At 38.5% G+C, this 21,644-nt stretch overlaps 1 protein-coding gene across 4 annotated transcripts in view; it reads right to left on the bottom strand.

Annotated features, from left to right (window-relative positions):
* The window catches only part of dgkg (diacylglycerol kinase, gamma), a 149,333-nt gene extending 138,752 nt beyond the window's left edge, over window positions 1–10,581 (bottom strand). For 2 of the 4 annotated variants that reach the window (XM_084908675.1, XM_084908676.1), the window contains exon 1: window positions 10,152–10,581. The gene's annotated coding sequence lies outside the window, so the exon portion shown is untranslated. The remainder of the gene's footprint in view (window positions 1–10,151) is intronic. The other 2 variants (XM_084908677.1, XM_084908678.1) reach the window with 1 other exon arrangement.
* Window positions 10,582–21,644: the final 11,063 nt, after the last annotated feature.

Here is a 21,644-nt window from a genome sequence, read left to right as displayed (position 1 = left end):
TGTTGCCACTTGGCCCTCTGACCACCACCAGTAGGCAACGGGTGAAGTGTCTCGCCCAAGGACAAGGACACAACGACCGAGGGGCTCGAACCAGCAACCTTCCGATTACAAGGCGAACTCCCAACTCTTGAGCCACGATCTCTTCTCTTCTTTTAAACATAGTTTAAAAGAAGGTTATCCAAGACTCCCCCAAATTTAAATTCTTAAATGGATAGAGGCAGCAACCTTTGTGTCAAACATCAGTCACTTATAGCAAACTTTTTTAACAATTATATTTATATTTACAGAAACATGGTAATCAGAATATTTTCTGTATTAGGCCAGGTATTCATAGTGCTACAGTGTAGCTGTGGAACTATTATTATTATACTATTATTATTATTATTTTATTACAAAAATGTTTTTATAAATATTTTTACCCTTATTGTTGATAGGATAGTAGAGATACTAATAGATAAAGATAGTAGCAAAGACAGAGAGAATGACATGCAGGAAGCACAATGCTGCCTGTGTCACCCACTCAACCAGGTGAGCTATAACAGGGCTAGAATCCTTTCTTACTTTGCATATTTGTCGCACTTAAATTTTTAGGACCGTCAAATAAATTTTAATATTAGACTAAGACAACCCAAATAAATACTAAATGCTGCTTTTAAATCATTATTTCATTTTTTATGGGAAAAGAACTATCCAAGGTCCTGTGTAAAAAGTACTTGTCCCTAAAATTGAATTCAAAATCCTGCTCCTCACATAAGAGGTCTTAAATAATCAGGCCCCATCTTATTTTAATGACCTTATAATACCATATCACTCCATTAGAGCAGCGGTCCCCAACCCCCGGGCCTTGGACCGGTATCGGTCCGTGAGTCGTTTGGTACCGGGCCGCGAGAGTTGAGGCTCAGGTGTGAAATGTATGGTTTTCAGGGTTTTTATCGGTTTTCAGCGTTATTTTGTTATCGTTTTTATCGTTAACTCGGTTTTCCTGGGTCTTTTCACGTGTGTTATGAATAAATCTTCTTTTTTTCAGTACCGGTACTAGTTTTATTTTGTTGTATTTATCCGCGACACCTTAAAGACAGGTCCGTGAAAATATTGTCGGACATAAACCGGTCCGTGGCGCAAAAAAGGTTGGGGACCGCTGCATTAGAGCACTTCACTCTCACACTGCAATCACAAATCTTGTTGTTCCTAGAGTATTTAAAAGTAGAATGGGAGGGAGAGCCTTCAATTTTCAGGCCCCTCTTCTATGGAACCACCTTCCAGTTTGGATTTGGGAGACAAACATTATCTCTAATTTTTAGATTAGGCTTAAAACTTTCCTTTTTGCTAAAGCATATAGTTAGGGCTGGATCAGGTGACCCTGAATCCTCCCTTAGGTATGATGCAGTAGGTGTAGGCTGCTGGGGGATTCCCATGAGGCATTGAGTGTTTCTTCTCCAGTCACCTTTCTTACTCACTATGTGTTAATAGACCTCTCTGCCCCGAATCATTCTTGTTATTAATCTCTGTATCTCTTCCACAGCATGTCTTTATCCTGTCTTCCTTCTCTCTCCCCAACCGGTCGCAGTAGATGGCCGCCCCTCCCTGAGCCTTGTTCTGCAGGAGGTTTCTTCCTGTTAAAAGGGAGTTTTTCCTTCCCACTGTCACCAAAGTGCTTTCTCATAGGGGGTTATATGATTGTTGGGTTTTTCTCTGTATCTATTATTGTAGGGTCTACCTTACAATATGAAGCGCCTTAAGTAAGTAAGTAAGTAAGTAAAATTTTATTTATATAGCACATTTCTAGATAAAAAAAAATCACAAAGTGCTTCACAAGGTATAAAACAAAAACAGACAAAAGTTAACAAAATGCAATTCTAAAAAGATGTGTTTTTTTTAAGGGGGCTGTTGTTGTGATTTGGCGCTATATAAATAAAGTTTAATTTAATTTAATTAAACTTAATAAATGGATGTGCCACCCTTGGCAGCAAGAAATGTAAACAACTGTTGAAAGTGATGTGGAGGAATTATGTCCCATTCATTTTTACAGAATTGTTTTAATTCAACCATAACGGAGTATTTTGAACTTGAATCGGCTTTTACTTTCAAGATGGAACCAGAAGGCTAAAGTACCTTTTGTTTTAAGATTACATCATTGTCATTTATTATTACTTTTCTGATAGTTATGTGGTTTACTGTCTACTATAACATTTTTATTTCAAATCCTGGTCTTAAAACAAACCACTCCTTAGTCAGTGGAAAACCTTTCTGCTCTGACAGAGACTCCTTTTCTGTGAGATTGTTAATGTGTTGCAACAAAGGTCAGAGGCAAAGGTCTAACAGGCCAAACACAAAATTCGAGACAAATTTAGTGATTATTAATGTTTCAAAAAAGAAACTTAATGGAGCCATGGGTAACCTTATGGACTACACCATGTTTCATCTTTACCCTTAAAAGGACTGCTGCTGACAGGGCACACACATCATGTTCACAAAATCACACATATGCTATTCCTGCTTCTTGTCCCAGACTATCTTTAATTCTCGCCCAACTCATCGCCTGCTAAATCCTAATCTAGAAGATTGATATTCTCTATGATAGTTCTATCAATCTCAAGAGAATGAATCATCAATAGCTTTCACCTATGCTTTCATAGGTCTGTATGATGAGCATTGTTAGTCATCTGCTAAACTTCTACCACACTGTTATTTGCCTACAGCAAGTGTACATTGTGAAGGTTACAAGGATAATGAAAAGACAATATGTATGTGTGTTCTGTGATCTACTGTGGCGAACACCCACAGCACATGGAGCAAAATCTCAGCTTGGAAATGGCACTGTAGGTGACAAACTATCTGGGAGCAGATTGATCTGCGATTAGCACTGCTGCAGGCAAGGCTCACATAGGGCTTTCTGTTCTCTAACCTACTGGGGATGTAGCCTTACAAATACCACGAGTATTTATGGAAGGCCTTGGTGTCATGGCAACTGGGGGATTGTGTGTAAAACGCAGAGGGAAATGGAAAGGCCAAGCTATACACAAGTACTGATTGCACTGTATTTAAAGAGGAATGGCAGTCGGTTTGAAATAAGAGGTTTCCATGCTGCTTGTCCACCCTGTCATGGTTGAGTTTTGTGTATATGAAACATGATTATGTATGAAATACCCCTTTCCCAGAGTTAAATGCACTGACCAAAAAACATTGTAAACACTCTTTAAAGGCAAAAACACCACTGATACTTTGAATGGCACCTTTAACTTAAAAATACAGTGTATTGACATGTGACCTGTTGTAATTTACCACATTTTAATCATGTATATACGACTATACAATAAAACTTTTTTTTCTACTATTGGATCTCTGTGATGTCATAAAGAGTGGTTGTCCTTCATATGGTCAACTCAGGTACAAAGCTTTGGTTGTGAGCACAGAAACCACCTAACTGCTGTTTAAACCCTTTGTTTCCAAAGGACAGCCAATCAGATGAAAACTGGCTTAACCCTCTGAGGTCCAGATCATCATCAGTGAAAACCTGAATCCTTTGCAATCACAATATATACATTTTGTTTATGAGAAAAAAAATGTTTGCCCAAACTTTGGCAATTAAGGGACAAAGAAAATAATTCTAATATGTTTTGGGCTTTATTGGACAGGTACAAATAAGAGGAAGAAGGAGGAGGAGACATGTGGCAAAGGGCCGCAGGTCAGATTCAAAAGTGTGTCGGCTGCTCTCAGCCATGCAGCATATGGTTTCCTGCTTATCTAACTGAGCTACACTGGCACTGAAAATAACCTTTCTTTGTCCCTTAATTGCAAAGAAACATTTGCCATTTACATTTACATTAAAAAATTACTTTTTTTACTTGACTCCAAACAATAAGGTAGGATTTCAGTTTGGAAAGGGTTAGGATCATCACCAGGGATACCACTTTTTGATATTTTAATTCTTGGAAACTGGAATATTAATTGGCTTAATAGGAGTTGTTCAAAAAGAAAAAGAAAAAGGGATTTAAGTCTTAAGTCAGACTTCTGTAACCTTTTTCAAATTGTGACACAGCCAACAAGGTTTCCCTTAAATAACCACAGAGTCATAATAGACCATAATAGAATTTCTACATGCACATATGATATATTTACAAATGTTAAAAGATTATGTTCACAGGCTGTATTGGTGGGGGGTGGGTTCAACTAATCATAACTTGATAAATGTCACCTGAAAGACAAAATTGGAAAACCTGGAAGTGGAATTGCGCTCCATGGATCAGATAAAATTTTTTTTAATATGGATCTATTTCTGAATAACATGAAAAAAAGAAACTTGTCAGATGCATGATGTTAAAACAAGTTGTTTATGGATAATTTAATGAATCTGTCTAACAAACATGCTCCAATCGGGAAGCAAACAGCAAAGGGTTGTCAGATGATGAGTTAAGATCAACAATGCTGCAGAGAGATAAGGGAAAAAGAGACTGCTCAGGAATTGGGTTGTTTTTATGACAGAAGTCACATTGCAGATAAAGAATTAAGATGACTAAATCACAACAACAAGAGACAACACTGTAAATAATAGTAAGAAATCATGGAAAGTGATAAATATGTGATGAATTAATAAAATTTCATAGATATGTAGAATGCGGAGGCATATAGGTATTGCTAATTTTATTTTAAAGATTTTTTTGTCAGTAAAGTAGACAATTTACTATTTTTTTTTTCAGTTCAACAGATCTTGAAAAATATAGTGAAAGATGAAATGTATCATTTTGCATTAAATCAGATTACTGAAGGGTCTACAGTTGTAAGACCTTTAACCTTATAATATGTTCGGAATTTATCTCCAGATCTGGATAGAAGCCAAAGTATTGGCTTTGCATAAATTTCCTTGACAAGTCTTGATTTTATTGGTTCTGACTGGAAGTAAATGTTTGAAAAGATAATATCGAAACAAATGTTTGATGACTTTTGTCAAAATGGCAAACAGTTTTGCAACATGCATACACCTCAATATTCCACCAGTACTGTATAAGAGACAAACAAACGGTTAAGGGATACTAACGATAGTAAGTTTGTTAAACTTTATCACTGTTTTTAAATAACACTTGATGGTTTTGATCATGACATTCTTATGGAAAAGCTTAACGCTATGGTTTTGCACCTTCAGTGTTGACTTTAATGAAGAGAAAATAATTGAGGTAAAAAAAAAAAAAACAGGACTTTACTCTTGTGTTCCACAAGGCAGCCATCTGGGCCCTCTTTTATTTTTAATTTTTATGATTTAGTTTGTTAAAATTCTGACAAAGTAATATGTACATTTCCTACATACATTATTTACAACTTCTTCATTAGCGCCTGCAGGCAGAGCTTACAGACTGTAAATCAATCAGTGAAAATGATCAAATTAGCAGTAAATATTGTCAAAACTAAATCTGTTGTGTTTGGTTCTAGGAAACCTCTTTCTAAGTCTCATTTGTTGAATTGTGACGTTGGTAGGATATCCATTGAACAGGTTAAGAAGATTAAATTTAAAAATGTAAAATTAAATAATTCTTTTTTGTTGGTCTAAACAGGTGAACTATGTAATTTCAACAATGGCTGCTGATAGCTGATAGCTGTTGCTAGAAAGTCCCATGCACCACAACACCTTTGTATATAATTAGCCTATACTGGAACTAATCATAATTATGAAACCTGTCAGTGAAGTCAACTGATGTTAGATCTAGTAAATCCAGTTATATGAACAAAACAGTTCTTTAATCCTATCAGCTTATTTTTTTTAATGTGCAATATACTTTTTGGTTATAAAGTTTGTGTTTTCTAATTTGGTTTTTGTAAGTTTGAAGATTTTTCCCCCCCCTTGGTGGGCACCAGGAAGAGTAGCAATCACATGGTGGAAGATAATAAATAAATAAAACTGTATATTACTTCTGTAAGTGCTGCTGAAATTGATAATTTTATTTCTTTTACTTCCTGCTGATTTATGGTTCTGATTATGTTCAAGGAGCACATCTGTTTACAGCAGCAAATAATTCGATTTCACTAGCAAATTTAGGCTACTAAAGTCAAGCATTTAGTCATACATCTTTTGCTTCCCTTCTGATAAGATATACACCACAAATTAGGAGGGTTTACAGCATATAGCTAATTCCAGCTCTGCTTAAAATAGAGATATTCAAAAGGATTCAGCGTGTTAATTTCCTTCTTTCACAGAAAGAATCAGAGTAGAGGGACTGTCTGTTTTCTAAACTTAAATATAAATTTGACTATCAACACTATTAAAAAGTCTAAATAATTAAAATCTTTTACCACTTATGACTCATCTGCAAGGGGCTATTTATAGTTTTTTGGTACTTTAACTTTACATTGTTATTTCAATAATAATATGTTGTTGTTACATTTATGAAATTGTAGAATAAAAGTCATAAAAATTGTTTAATTAACACAATTTGGGCAAGTGTGGAGTCAAATCTATTAAAATGTACAGTCCTATTTTAACTGGTGTTGCTCTTAAACTATATGGGGCACTCTGAACATTAAACGTTTTGTTTTGTTTTGTTTTTAACTTAAGATCATGCATTACTATACATGTATAATTGGAATATGTCATAATATACATGTCATATGATTTCCATGTTTATATTCATGTGTTCATATTCATCTATATTTTTGTCAAAGCCGCAGGGAATTACTGGAGACAGGCACAGAGAACCACAGGGAACACTGGAGCTGCAGGTCTGCAGACCACACATGGTATACCCAAACTGTAATAACTTCACAGGCCATAATACAGATCTATAAAGACTTGATTTCAAAAGAAACATCTTATAGGTTCTGAAACGTAGCATATTTGTGGCTTAAATACGTCCTAATTCTAATCCTACTACTAGGCAGTTCTCCAGTAATGTGGTGGATGGTCGGTGTAGATTTACTACAATATCAAAACACTGTAGGTTTTGCACATCCACTCCTGAGTTACTTTTAACTGTACAAATGTGTGATATAGATGACTGGTAAAGAGTATGCAGCCTTGTGGATAGTCAGGACACATTTACCTCTGGATCACTGGAGCGTTAGACCAATCCTTGTTTTGGCCCCTCATGCTTTGTATTGCATCATTTCTCAACCCAACCTCTTCACTAGAAAACCATACAAGGATATTTTAGTGAAATGGTTGTAGTCTCTTGTAGTTTTGGTCAGCAATACACTGACGGTTAAAAACTTACTGCACGAAAAAGGGTCTAATTAATACTGTGCAAGATTTCACACATATGCAGCAAATTTATTATATAGTCTCCATTTAATAAAGCCTGACTTCATAAATGCGACTTCAGTAGAATGAAATGCTTCTGGAGGCCTGTTACCTCTGCTTTAGCTCTGTGGAGAATCTAGGTCTGCCTGGACACTGCTGAAAGCCCTTTATTAGGATATCTTGTTAGTCTTAATAGAGGCTGTACTATGGGTTATTATTTGTCACCCTAAAACATTTCAGGTTGATCATGTTAGCTACATGTTTTGCTGACACTTGTCTGATAGAACTAGTACTGTTATAAAATTATTTTACTTCACTAAAAGAGAAATAAAAATACAAACAGCTGTCCTCTTTCCATTATCACAAAACTGCTTTTAACAGCTTGACAGCAGAGGGTGTGACGAACATCAAAAACAAACTCAAAGTTGCATTAGTTACAACATGGCCTCATTTAAAAATGCGTAATTTAGTTATTTTTTTGCTAAAGTAGCTATAATCAATACTACTACTACTTGCGCAGCAGCAAACAGCTACAGGCCCAGAGTGAAACTCATCAGTAGTGGAAATATGTAGTGGAGAATTTTGCAGCTGAAGGGACAAATATTTCCCGTAGGAAGTGGTGGAGATCAAAATCAGAGCAAAAAGATGGTGGATTTTACACTTCTAATCAGATGTTTACCTTACAGTGTCTATTACAACCCAAAGTGGAATCTTTTTTCCAACAAAAAAGAAGTCATTTTGTTCTCTAAACCTTAATGAAACCAGTAAAAACAAAACAGATGATTAAAATGAAAGTCCAAAATAGGTCTTGAGCTGAAGTTGGCTGGTGGATTGCACGCAATTTGTACAGGCTCATTCTGTGGGCTTTTGTTGCCTTTCATTGCCGTTTAAGAGTAGAAATATTCTACCCCTTTTTCCTGTTCAGCAATGTGACATGACCATCGTTAAAAATAATTGTTGAAGAAACCTGATTATTGGTTAATTGTATGGGAATGACAGGTGCTGACAGTTGTTACATTTTACTGGCTATAAATTAATGATACTGTTGCAAGTTTTCGCAACAAGCTTAAAAGGTCACATCAGAATGTAAGTCTTGTGTTCTGCCATTATGACTTGATTGCACATATTGTACATATAAGAATATTTTTTAAAAATAAGTCAATGGGGAAGATTATTGAAAAAAAGGTTTTGTTTTGTTTTTTACTATGTGGCTTCTCTGCAACTGAAAGTTGCTAGTCTATGACCTTGCAGTGTCATTGTTTGCTCAGTCACACTCACAGCTCACTCAGTTCTGTCTTAAAATGATAAGTTAAAGGCCTCAGCAGTCACCTATGTACAGAACATCATCTTTGAGTCTATAAGCTTTTAAAACTGTGTATCATGACTGAGCAAACAACACAGAATGCGATGCTGAGCCACTAATTCATTTAGCGCCAGTGATGACTCATTTTACTCTCACTGTTTGGGTCTAAAACTTCAAGTAGTGAAGACTTGTGTAAAATAATTTGAAGAATTTACACTAATTTTACTTAAATGTTGCTTTCATGTGACTGAACAAATATGTATTTCGATCAAGAAACAGATGTTTCAAAATGTGTGGGATCACCTCTTCAGGTCACTGTGTAAATGAAAGAAATAGGCACTTATTCACCTCTTAATAGTGAATTACTCTCTGATGACAGACAGCTCCTCATCAGTAGGTTTCACTACTGTTTTCTCAGACCTTGACTGACCCAGCAGCCATCCTCTTTCAACATGACTTACACCGCAACATGGCCATGTACTGTAGTGTACACATGCACTTGTGCTTCTATGCTTTCCTGCTGCTTGAGCAGCATTTCAGGGCTCTGCTAAATGATCCTCTTCTCTTCACCCTCTATCCTCACACTCCCTGCTAGGGACTCAGCCTCTTCTCATGTGTTTCTGCTCCTCTCTCATTTTCTCTGTTGATCCTCTCCTCCCAATTGGCTCGGCTCTGCCCTTTCAGCTCGCTCGTCGTGTTCATGTAGACGAGGCTGGGGCAGAGAGTCCTTAATGTTTATCAGCATCCAAGTGGATGCTGTCAAGGAATAAATAACCATCACATTCGGTGATTGCTTGATGAGATGTAATTAGGCGTGCCGATTGGAGATTAATCACGAGGAGTCGGTCGCTTCGTTCTAAAGCATCGGTCTCAAGGAGGCATCCTGGGATTACAAGGGAGTGACTTGAAGATGTGCAACATATACCCATAAACGGGTGTTTTTTAATGAAAGATACAAATATAATAGCCTCAGAATTAGAACTGAAGACAGACCACACATGTTTAGTTGAAACTTAAACCCTGGTTCAAAACAGCTGATGTTTGGGGAAATGCTTTTACTTGATTTTTCTCTTGCATTGCAACTCCTTCACAAAGGTCACTGTATTAGGCTTGCTGCATATTTTACTGTAAAGACATTTTTAAAATGAACAGTAACCTGACCTGGAACATGATGTCTGACTCTGTTGCCTAATACCGCCCGGTCAGACTACACTATTGATCCTATATTTTGCTGAACTGTTTTGTAGCCAGCTGTTTCTTAAGGAACAATGAGTCTGAGGCATTTTGGTTTTTAATCCATCTCCACCCAAACACACGTCACAAACCTCCTGAACTGCAAAATGATAGTCTTTTATCACAAAACCTAAATGAGAGTTTTGTTTACAATAAAAACCCAAAACAAAACAAAAAAACCCAGAAAAGTTGGAAAATAAAATTAGCCAGAGAGACAGAAATTTTTCAAGAAACAAAGAGGGAGATATAAATATTTAAGTGTAGTTAAAGGTTAAATAGAAACGAGAAAGAAGAGACTGCTCACAGAAACAGAAAAATGGAAGCAACAGCAGCAGACAGACATGAGAGAAGCGGGAGCATGAGGAGTAGTCACAAGAAAGTCTGTCCTACCTCTGGCCATTGCTGCTCTCACTACAGTCCAAGTAACATCCTTGTTTAGTCGTTTAGTAGAGACCAAGCTAGTCCAGTCCAACAGACTGCCAGTCAGTCAGCAGGCTCAGGGATGTGGAGTCGTGGCTAGACTGGACTGGTGTCTGGTTCCCAATGAGGCAGGCAAAGAGAGGCAGGCAGCAGCCGCAGAGTCGTCCTCTCTGCTCACACAAACACTCGGCTACATGCAGCACGACAGCAGAGGCACTGACTGGAGCCTCAGCAGGCACAGAAGCAACATCCCTCCCATCCAGCCTGAATTAATTAAGCCTTTTTTTCTCTCTCTCTCGCTAGCTGCTGTTTTTTCTCTCTCCCTCTCTCTCTCCCTCTCTTCCCGAGTGTGTGTGTGTGTGTGTTTCTGCTTCCCCATGTTCAGCTTCCTCTCTTGCTCTCTTCTCTTCCTTTTCTGTCTCACTGATCAACAGCTGCACTTGCTTCTTCTCTTCCCCTTTGATTCAACTGTCCTCACTACGGTCATATCTGTTTTATTCTTTTTGAATTTTCAAAAACAATAAATCTTTTTTTTATTTAAAACAATATTTCCTACAAAAGGCAGAATGCCCAATTACATTTATGTTTCAAAGAATGGAAATAGACTCAAGAGTGTCACATCTATTCAAATTGTCATACATCTTCATTGGTGGCAGGTTCTATTATAATAATAAATAGTTCCATTGAAATTGTTTGGGTTTAATCTGATGTAAGGCTTCCAGAATGTAAACGGTTAAATTATGAACCTCTATTGGCTTTGGTTAACTCTGGGAGATCTTAGGGCACCTACAGTTGATTTATTCTAGTCCAGATTGGTTGATAAGTTTGTATAGTCCTAGCTTTTCCTGTGGTTTGGTTTCTTTTGAAACAGCGAAAACTAACAGTTTGTATCCATTGCACATCTTCAGTACTCTGTACTTCTGCTACTCATCCCAGAATGCAAGTACACGACTATGTGGAAGCATTTAGCTCAAACATTCAATGTACACCTGATAGTTGTGTCTGATCACATTCTCACCATAAATAACTCATGGCCACCTCTTCCAGTGGAGTATTGACAATCAGGGACAAATTAAATTATCATTCTGATTTGCACTGAAAACTTTTGTTTCCTTAGATTTTTTTTAATAGATTTTTATATGATTCAGAATATAATGAGACAAAAACTAGGAAATAGTTTCAAAGGAATAACACAAAAATGTCGATTAAAATTAACCTCGAAAAGCAACATTTACTTTAAATGGGAAATGCAAGGGAAACCTAGTTCCCCGAAAACTGCCTCTTGTTTATATTTTCTTCTACAGTTCTCACCATGACCATTATGCGATCTTCCTGTGTATCATACACCCACACATGTACTCAGTGAACATCCTGCACAGGTTGTCATATAAATCTAAAGGTGTCACAGTAAATGTGTCAGGCTGTTGTTCCACTGCTTGGTATTTGGAGGAATAACGGCAGCTGTGTCTATCCATTTATTCCCCCTTATATCCCGTCGCTTAACTGATTGTATTTTACACACACACACACACACACACACACACACACACACACACACACACACACACACACACACACACACACACACACACACACACAATTTGGTGTGTTGCCTCATCTCACACAATTCTGCATGGTTTCCTGCCGTTGTAGATGTGAGCTAAAAGAGGCTGATCCCCAGAGAAAGAAGAGAAGCATTCACTATTTTTTCCTCTTTGTGTCTCCTCTCCCTCCAGTCCTTCTCATATTTCCATCTTCCTGTTGCCTGGAAGTTACACCAAGTTATTTGATAACTGTTGGTTGTTTTTGACTTCATATGATAAAAGAGCTGGACTTTAAAAAAGCCAGTAGGGAGACTGTAGAAAAAAGATGCAGAAACCATAGATGGGGGCAATCTTGTTGATGGGAACTCTGTGAAAAGGCCAGCAAAATAATCTACAGGCCACAACATAATCTTAAAAGGGAAACTGGCTCTCCAGCTGCCTTAGTGTTTTAAGTAGCTCAGAGGAATGTGATTGTGTTAGGGCAGAAAAACAAAACTTGCTCTGAGTTTCTACCACTTCCCAAAGAATGTCTGACATCCACTGATAACTTTCAAGAGCTCGATGCTGGATGTTAGGGAGGGATGAAGGGCCCGTTGAATGTCAGCCATGATGATGTAACTGTGCAGCCAAAGGTCACGTGGCATGGGCAAAGTCATATTCATCTAATTGCAAGCTGAATATCAGCCACTACCAATAAGCAAAGATGGGTCTTAAACTCCAGCATCAAAAACAAATGGCTTTCAGCTTAATCTGAGGAGCAGGGAAATAAAAAAATAGCACACTGTGAGATTGTGTTTGTCTTTCTAATTATTCATTGAGATCTCTATTACAATGCGGTCTGGAATAGCTCTTAAAAAGATCTTGTGTGTTAAGATATTCCTTGTGTGTACTCGTGTTGTACAGTGTTTAACTGCATTATGGTTACTGTGGTTTAACAGAGACAGTATTTTAGTTGTCACCACAAGGAGGCACTGATTCATTGTAAGGGCACGGATGCTGCGTCATCACGCCCCTAAGAAAAAATAATAGTATACCACAATGAAAATGGCACCCATGAGGAAAAGATTTGCCGCGTGTTGATGTGGAATAAAGTTCCCAAAATATTAAGGACATTTTTGCCTCCGTCGTCATTTTCCTTTGAGTTGATCGCTGTCGATGCTGCAATACTCAACATTGTGAATGATTTTTAAGTGTCTCCTGCACATTAGGTTTACTGCATACAGCGAATGTTCATGTTCATGTGCATGGATATTTTTCACCGGCAACCTTACCCAAGTACCAAGTACCATAAGTGCAGTTGCTTTGTGGGCTGCTGTTCTGAAATCTCAGGCAGTTTGGTCTTGATCATCTTGGAGGTATCGATGAATGCTAGTGCTCTCTGTCATTGTTAGCAAGGAGCATGTGTAATTCAGTGTCTTGTTAAATAAAGTGCTAATTTTGGTTAGCGAGATACGTACAAACCTCAACTACACATTCAGTGAAAGAATGCAGTATTTCTGCACTGGCTTCATTTTCAAACCCAACAGTTGTTTTCTCAACTGATTTTGTTTGACAACCTGGGGGCAGCAGAAACAGTCCTCGGACACTAAGCTGAAACATACAACTGATGCAGCAAACATTTTACAAACTGTTGCCTGTTAAAGCATCCACACTGAGCTGCAAAACGTTCAGCAAGGTTCACCTTTCAGTCTCTTGCTGCGCATGTCTCCTGCTTTGCTACTGAGCACAGCAGCAGTCGTGAAGACATTTCTCTGTAAAACTCTCTCTACAAGTAATACTATGAAACCCATCAAAGTAAAAAGCAGTGCATTTTGAGGCCAGACAACTAGACATTAAGTTCACGTTCACCATAAAGCTTCATTAATCATAGAGCTATAGTTGTTAGTGGTTTTGTAATTGTTTTCACACAGTGATATGTTAAGATATATAGCGTGATTTTAATTACATATTATCCAGTGTCAAGCAAGGCGAACAGTGCTTGTGCTTTTAAATCTAAAATTAGACATCAAATTAAATTAATCAAGGTAAAAGCAATCTCTTCTATTTGTAGCCATTCTGTAAAGTATGGAGGAGCAGAAGAGTCATGCGCATCAAAATAAAGAATTTTGTGCTTTGATAATAAATTGTGCAATAAAATATGCATGAGTAAATTTATTTTACAAATTAATTTTTAATTATTTTATTTATTTAAGCTCTACTGAAGTAGTTTGAATGTAAAACACTATTTTACTTTGTGAGTATTTCAAAATGAATTAATAATCCCATTATAAACATTAGATTGCAAATGGATTTCACAAAATAATTATATAAGTCTCATCCATCCATCCATCCATCTTCTTCCTCTTATCCAGGGCTGCGGCAAGCAGAGAAGCCCAGACCTTTCTCTCCCCAGCCACCTCCTCCTGCTTGGCCTGGGAACACCAAGGCGTTCCCAGGCCAGCCGAGAGATATAATCTCTTCAGCGTGTCCTGGGTCTGCCCTGGGGTCTCCTCCTGGTGGGACATGCCCGGAACACCTCACCCAGGAGGCGCCCAGGAGGCATCCTTATCAAATTCCTGAACCACTTCAACTGGCTCCCTTTTATATTTATGTTTTTTATATTTTTTTTTATTCATAATTTTTATTCTATTGTATATAGTATTTTATTTATTCTATTCTATTGTGTACAATATCTAATTATTCATCTTATCCTATTCCAGTGTTTTTCAAATTTTTGCTATGTAACTTTGCACTGTCCACTTTCTGCTTTATCAAAACAAATTCATAGATATTACATCCTTTTGCTAAATTAAGCTAAATAAAAGGGAATGGACAAAATGATAAATACCTAAATTTCAGGTAGGTGATGGAGACCTGTGGCAGATTTCACAGAGCTGATAAATCCAACTGTACAACTTTCTGAAACAATACCAGCTTACAGTAAGAAAGTTTGCATTCTTTGTAAAATGCTGGGTCACATATGTTTTGTCTCAAATCATGTGTCATCATATGGGGAATATTACATTTGGGCTTTTCTGCACCTTCATACTGCTCAATAAAGTATTTTAAACTTTGTTATAATACGGCAGCTTTCACACTGTGAAGTTAGCATTAGGCCTGCCTTATTTTGAGCCTTAGCAAGCAGCAGTTTTTAGAAGAGAACGACTGTAAACCATCTGCTAATCATCAGACAAAAAGATCTATTGAAAAGAACTCGTGAAAAAAGTAAAAGCACAAATGTTAGCAAGTTAAGGACTTCCTTTTTAATAAGTTTGCATGACTCTTTTAGAGAGATTGGAATTGTGGTTTAAAGGAGAAAGAAATCCAGAAGAAGTCCAGGTTGAAGGTTTTCCTGTGTGGGTGCCTGATGCCAAAAAGCTGAGTCAAAGTGCTGTCAAAGCCTTAACATCCTCCATGAACTTGGTACGGAAAAGATGTGGGCGTGTCCTCATCTCCCAGAGGAATCCAAGTTGTTATTAACAAACAAACCTAGACACATAAAAATCTACGGAGCCCCACAAGGGACAATGGAGAAAATAGGCACAGACACTGCAGAGCATACAGAGAAAATTAGTAAACTGAATGAACCGCATCTTTATTTTTCATTACATATACTCGAGTAATAGTTCAATTTGGTTATATGTATCTTTACAACACATTTGACTAGGTGTAGCTCCTGCAGGTGAAGTGAATAGTTAAATGATACTCATAGCAATATGGTGGACATTCAGCGCTAAGATTCAAGATCTTGTGTTAGAGGCTGGGATTTGATGAACTTGGTCCTTGAAGATCATTTATGTCCATTTGAGAAGGAATGTGACCACACACCTTTGGAGCAGGAGTCACAAGTTTGATTCCCACCTGGGGGCGATATCCAGTAAGGTTCCTGGCTAGACTCCCCATGCTAAAATCCAAGCCCTGAGATGGCGTGGCCACGTCTGCAGCCTGTCCGCTCAAATACAAGCATTTCACTGCATGTTGTACTCTGTATGATTGTGTATGTGACGAATGAATTTAGGTGGTCAGGCTGGGTCCACAGGCGCACACTGTGAGGTTCAGCACTTCATTTCCCTGCAGTGTCCCTTCATATTCTTCACATATCTGGACAGAACCTGAACAGCGAGTCTAAATGAGAGTCCCAGATTTTTGAGCCCCATTGGGAGTGTCCCTAAGAGGGTCGTGGATGTGACATGTGAGTGTGAGCCACTCAAGAGTGACCATTACGGCGGCTGGGAAGGGATCTCAAAACTGGATTATAGATGGCACACAGTTGGTGTCGTAAGCCATCGCCTCTGCTCAAATATGGTCGCTCACAGTGGACATAGGTGACCTTTTGTCGTTGTCTTGTTCTGTCGAGGTAGCTCTTCTATGTTGTGCCATGCGTTTGTGAAGTGGCTGTTTGGTGTCTCCAATGTACAGGTCTGTGCATTGTACAGCATACACTACAACCCTCTTAGGGAAACTCCCAATAGGGTTTAAAAATCTAGGACTCTCCACCATTTTCTCTTAGACCTGAAGAAGCTTCTCATTTGAGAGGTGAAACATCTTCAAGAAACTTAAAGACGTCCAGATGCTTTTCTTTCCAAGCTTCTTAGACTACGATGACCTGGATGACTGACAACCTTCACAGACACTTGGTATATTTTATTTGATGGCTAACTTTAGATTTTAGCAAGCACTGTTTGCCTTGATTGCCACTGGATAATATATAACTGAAATCACACATCACAGTGTGACTGTTTCTGCTGCCCCAGGTGGTCAAACAAAATCAATTGAGAAGCAATCTTTGGAGCTGGAATATGATGCCAAAGTGGAAAAACTGCAGTCTTGCAGTGCACTGAATTGCTAGTTGAGGCTTGCTCGATAATTTTCTTTTGCTAGCCAAAATTAGTACTTTATTTAACAAAACACTGACTTTCAAATGTTCTCTCCTCCTTTTTTTAATGGATTAATAATTAATTTTGAAATGTTGATTTTTAATTTGTGTTTTTATTTTATACAAAATTATTAAATAATACATGAAAAAAATAATAAAAAAATGGTAACTAATTTATAAAGCATTTTTTATTGCAAAATTCATTATTGAAGCGCATAATTCTTTAGTTTGATGTGCGTGACTCTTCTGGTCCTCCATAGCAGCAGTCCCTAACCCCCAGGCCACGGACTGGTACCCGTCCGTGAGTTGTTTGGTACCGGGCCGCAAGAGTTGAGGCTCAGATGTGAAATCTATGGTTTTCAGGGTTTTTATCGTTAACTCGGTTTCCCTGGGTCTTTTCTCGTGTTGTAGTTTTGTGTCTTATTTTGAAAGAAATATTTACATGTTACCATAGTGACCAGAAAACATTAAGGGGCAGAGAGGAGGATGCTACTTTCAATGTTGTTGGAGCATTTCAGGAGGATGCTGCAAATAAAGTTACACAATCACACAGTGAATTTGCGTTTATCATTATATTTACAAAATACCACAGTTTTTGTCTTGGTCGTATCATTTATTTTGTTGTATTTATCCCCGACGCCTTAAAAGCTGGTCTGTGAAATTATTGTCTGACATTAAACCGGTCCATGGCGCAAAAAAGGTTGGGGACCGCTGCTCCATAGGAAAGTACCGCCATCTTGCGGCTGCAGTTGGCTTTGGAAACTAGCATGACTTTGAGCCACTGGAATATGGTTTGTGTCATTTACATGGGCATTTTGTGTCATGTTTCGCTGTGTGGCAGGCAGGAAATAGGACCCAGACGCAGGACTCATACACGGGGAGGAATGCAACTCAAAACGGCAGCTTTATTGCTGGGAACATACTAATACCAAAACTAAACACAAGCAACTACAAACATGAAACTCAAACCAAACAACCGAAGACACTAGGGAGCTAAACTGGGCACAAGGAACTAGGAAGCATGGTGGAAAACACACAGTGTGAGGGGATGACGCAACAACGAATGGAGGTGAGCACAGACAATAAATACACAAGGAGAACAGGGCAAACAGGGAACAGCTGGGAGACACGCTGAGGGCAATTACACAGAAAACGGGGAGGACACAGAGACAGACTGGAGGGGGAGGCAGAGAGAACACGGAGGGGCACGAGAGAGAGCACAGACATGACGGGATGAGGGAAACACGGAACATAAGGAGTGGACACAAGGCACAAGAACTCACATAAACTTAGACACACAGAGGGAGACACAGGGGTCAGCTATACAGAGGGAAATTACTAAACAATTAGGGAACTAAACCAGGACCACAAGAAACTAGACCCTATAGAAATAAACTAGAGACTAACAAAGAGAACTTAATACATAATTCATAATACAAAACAACAAGAACACAGGAACTCAAAACACTGGGTCAGGAAAACCCAGAACCCTGACATTTTGATGTCCCAGTGAGAAAGACTGGACCCTGTTAGGCTGAGAGGCCAGCAGCTTTTTCTGGTTGTATGCACAAATGTATTGTGGATAAACTTCTGGTCTTTGATGGGAGACTAACAGCAGACCAGACGAGCCACCCCTGACTGCTTTCACTGCCAGCGTACTAGTGCCAGTCCCAAGCTCTGATAGAGTGAGATCCAATCAAAAGCTGGATGTCGGTTAAAAGAGAATGAGAAATTCTGTTGGTACTGAGGAAGTAGCAGAGAGCGTTCCCAGGAGAGAATGCTGTTTGGACTTCAATAACAATGCAACTGAAGGTGTCAGAGATTATGTTAAGGTGTTGTGTGGGTATGGTGTTAAGAATGCGGAAGGACAGATGGAAAAAGAATGTAGTGGACACAAGGGTGGAGGAAAGTGCACACAGGTGGAGTATGCAGAAAATACAATCTGAAAGCGACGGGAAACTGCAAGGTGCTGTCACTCGACTTGATCATTGATCATTTGTGTAGCCAACACATAACTAGAACAAATTTTAAAACTACACAGTCAGGGAAAAGAAAAGAAATGTGTTGCCAGTGAACGTTTTACGAACAACATTTTGTCACTGATCACAAATTTCTACAGGATATGTTTCTGCTGCAAATTAGAAATACATAATATCTAGCAGACAGTTATCTATGTAGATATATATTTATCATGAAAGTCCTCAACTAATTTCTCCTATGTACACTGAGCCATTATTTATAGAAGAACCTAATGAATGTTTAGTGAAATAAGTGAAATGAAACTAAATCAAAACGAGAAACCTCCTCTACAGTTTCCCCATCAAACAGTTTGTTTTCCATTTATCAAAACTGAAGTGTGTGGGCTGGAACACATGTGGCTGCTAACCGTCCTGGTGATGAGATGAGAAGATATCAGGCTAGTTTCATCACAGGGAGAGACAGCACTGGCAACATCAAAAGTTTCATACAGTTCATGGTTTTTGAGGAGCGATGTCATACTCAAACTGAAGGTTTGAAGGTCACAAGTCAGACAGTTTCGTGTGTACACCTGCTACAAATCAGAAGAAAGATGAGGTGCTGGCTGCTACAAGCTACAGTTCTTTGCTTCACCCCAGGACATCCTGGTGGTTAAAACTGAAAGGGCTCCACATTGGGCTCCACCACAGTCTCTTGTTTCACTTCCTCTAACTGCTTCCTTATCAATATCACAGATACTAGGACATCTTTAGCATCAGTATTTTTACAGTTCGAAATGTGGAAATGTATGTGGAAACGTATATTTGCACACAAACTCACCACCCACACAAGCATAGTTCCATGGATAATCAATATAACAGATGCAAAACAGGAAGTAGGTGGTAGTAATAAATGGATCAGAGCCAGACGACTTTAAAAGGGCCAATAATAAAGCAACAACACCTTTCTTTTGTATTCGGCTGTTCCAGCTCTCTACCACATTGAGATATTTTTCATCCAGTAACACGACTGACTATTTTTCATGGAAAACAATAGCAGCAGTAGTCATTCACCTCCCTGTCTGCCCAGGCCACTCATTTGAGCTCCATTCGTCTGCATCAACACCTCCCCCACAGTGTATGAATCAAAGGGCCCAGAAAGAAATTGGTCAGGGACGCTCTTCAGAGCCATTGGTAACATTTGCACACATTTTATAATATAGCGTACTCAAGGCTGGTAAGTGGCTGACGACTCGCTTACTGAAAAGAGTGGGATGTGTTTTTTATCGTTTTTTGTGGCCTTGACATCAAGCAGTCATTCCTTCATCAGCTGCCTTCTGAAAAGACATACAAAGAGAGGATAACAGAAAATGTGAGGTCATCTGAAGTATCCATATCTTCCATATCCATACATCTTGGACACTCAGGTTATAAAAGGAATAGAGCTGTCAGCTGTCATCTGGTGAGTTTGTGAGTTGGATCAGATGGCAGGGAAGGATGCCGGACAGGCCTGGAAAAGCCAAACAAGTAGTGAACATCCGACAGAGACCCTGTCCATAGAACGGTGGTTGTAAGGTCACTGGCACCTTTTGTGGTAGCAACCTGAGACCCTATTGGTGGACATAAGTGCTGAGGGAGGCTGTCAGTATAAAGAAATCTTTCCATGGTTGTTTGGCCCTGTTGTCTCCTGGAGCAGCAAACCGGTATTAGAGGGTGCAGCTTTAGCAGTTGCAGAATCAATTCCTGAGCTTGGATGTAGTAGCCTCAAAGAAGTTCTGGTAAGAAAGCTCGTGAAGTTTGGTTGGAAAGAAAAACTGCAGAGCCGGACTAGATATATCGTTGGGTAGTGGAACGAACATTGATATATTGTTCAATGTTCATTGCTCTTTTAAAAAAATGAAATCTTGGGGTAATGTCTGACCTGTTTCACTATCACCATAAAACATAAGAACACAGACAGCAAATTTTTTTGTGTGTAATTGAGCCATGCACGTGACTTTGTCAGTGTGTACTCAAGAAAGACCTGAGGCTGATAGAAAATGTGTTTCTTAAAGGTTCATAAAAAATAATCCTTAACAGTACATATTATTTTTTCCACAGATAAAAAACACATTTTAAGCCTCTACAGTCGACAGTGCATGTAGAGTTTTGCGGTGAAAATAAATGTAATCTATTAATAATTTATCTATTTAATCTAATAAATAAGGTAATAATTTGAAAAACATTTAATGCACTTTGAAAACTTTTCAGAATCACTAAATGAGGAATGGCAATGAGATTTTAAATTAGGAATTTACTGAATATTTCAGATTCTTGTAGTTCACCAGTAAAACTATTATACAGAGAGGTAAATATCACTCCATGGTCTGTCTCTTCACTGGGTCACGGGAAACCAAAACTTCCAGCTCTTCTGTGGAGATACTCAGACATTCCCAGGCTGGAAAAGACAACTGGAGCTTCGTGTAGTTGGAAAGCACCTCACCTAGAAGACATTCTAGTAGGATGTTTGAACTAACTAAGCTGTCTCTTTTTAATACAAAGGAGCAGAAACTCTAGTCTGAACTTTAAATGACTCACCCAGCAACTAAAGGGAAAGCACAGACACCCACCAGAAGAAGCTCATTTCTGCCACTTCTTTCTGTGATATCATCCAACCCACAGCTCATGACCAAAGATGAGAGGAAAATAAGACCGAGATTGACCATTATACTGACAGCTTTGCTTTCATGCTCAACATTTGCTTTAATTACTGAATAAAAATAGCTATAGCTGAGAATAAAAGCAAGCCCCTATAACTGGGTTTAAAAAACTTATTTAAAACGTATTCTTTTTTTTTTGCAGGATATAGAAAAAACAAAACCCGATTTCTGAGAGCATTCAATTGATCAGACACACAGTCTTCAGCTGGAGGGGCCAATAACTGTAGAAGAGATCCTGCAAGCTGTCAACAAATTACAGTGTTCTAAGTGTCGCGGACAGGACGGGTTTCCCGTTGAGTTCTATCGTAAATTTATGCCTCAACTGGCCCCGCTCATGGTAAATATGTATAAGTATCCACCATCTCTACTGCAGGCATCTATATCCTTGATCGTAAAAAAGGATAAGGAGT

Source organism: Perissodus microlepis, chromosome 16 (assembly GCF_051167445.1).
Source record: "Perissodus microlepis isolate ML-2025 ecotype Zambia chromosome 16, ASM5116744v1, whole genome shotgun sequence".
Taxonomy (NCBI): domain Eukaryota; kingdom Metazoa; phylum Chordata; class Actinopteri; order Cichliformes; family Cichlidae; genus Perissodus; species Perissodus microlepis.
This window is presented reverse-complemented; position numbering and strand designations above follow the sequence as displayed.